We start from the raw sequence: 1046 nt of genomic DNA, 5'->3' as shown, positions 1-1046 counted from the left end.
TCTCCCCTATCCCTCTCTAACACTCTCTTACTCTCTATCACTCTCTTATTGTCCCTCTCACTCTATATTCTTTCTCTCTCACTCTCTATCTCCCTATATCTCTCCTCACTCCCTGATCTACCACAACACATCCTTCCTTAGCTTTAAAACAACAAAGCCATAGGAATTTGAGGTTGTTTGCCTAGTGAAATTGAAGCCAAATAATAGGATAGCTTGGGAAGTCACCAAAGTTCTCCTTCGGATCCGTGACAACCTCTAGTGTTTCCTCTTTTTAAAACGTCCTTCTGAAGTGGGCAACAAGATTTCAATTCCGATGACCGACGGCTTCTTACGGGCAAACCCCACAATAAAAATAGTGCCGACAATAAGTATCTATTCTCTCTCTCTCTCGTCTTGCTCAATCTTCTCTTTATATATATCTCTCTCCCACTCTCCTTCCCTCCCTCCCTCCCTCCCTCTGTCGATGTATCTCTCTTCTCACTTATGCTCTCTCTCACTCTTTCTCTATCTCCCAAATACTTTACTCTGTGTTTCTCTCACTGTCCTCTTACATCTCACTTTCTCTTATAGCTTCTCTGTCCTCTATTTCTTCTCATTCTCACTTCCTCTCTGTCACACCCACTCTCTCCATCCCTCATGTTCACTCTATCTATCTTCTATCTCCCACTTTATCTCACTTGTACTATCCATCTCTTGAAATCTCTCCCTTTGTCTCTCTCCCTCCCTCTATACATCTTTCTTTCTCTGTCTCCCTCAATCTCTCTCTCTCTCTTCATCTCATCCTATCTCTTCTCTCTACCACTCTCTCACTCTCTTCTCACTATAACTCTTTATATCTTGCTCTTCTATGTCTTTCTTTCTCACTCTCTTCTCTCTCGCCCTCCTCTCTCTCTAACTCCTACCCTCCCTTTCTTTCGTTCTCTCTTTATCTCACTCACTCACTCTTACCCTGTCCCTTACCCTCCCTTCCTTGTTTACTCACTAGATCTCCCTCTCACTCAGTCTTTCAGTCTATCGCTCTCTTTCTTTCTCTCCATCTTGAATAC

The sequence above is a fragment of the Phalaenopsis equestris genome, unplaced genomic scaffold (genome assembly GCF_001263595.1).
Source record: "Phalaenopsis equestris unplaced genomic scaffold, ASM126359v1 Scaffold000560, whole genome shotgun sequence".
Taxonomy (NCBI): Eukaryota; Viridiplantae; Streptophyta; class Magnoliopsida; order Asparagales; family Orchidaceae; genus Phalaenopsis; species Phalaenopsis equestris.
This window is presented reverse-complemented; position numbering follows the sequence as displayed.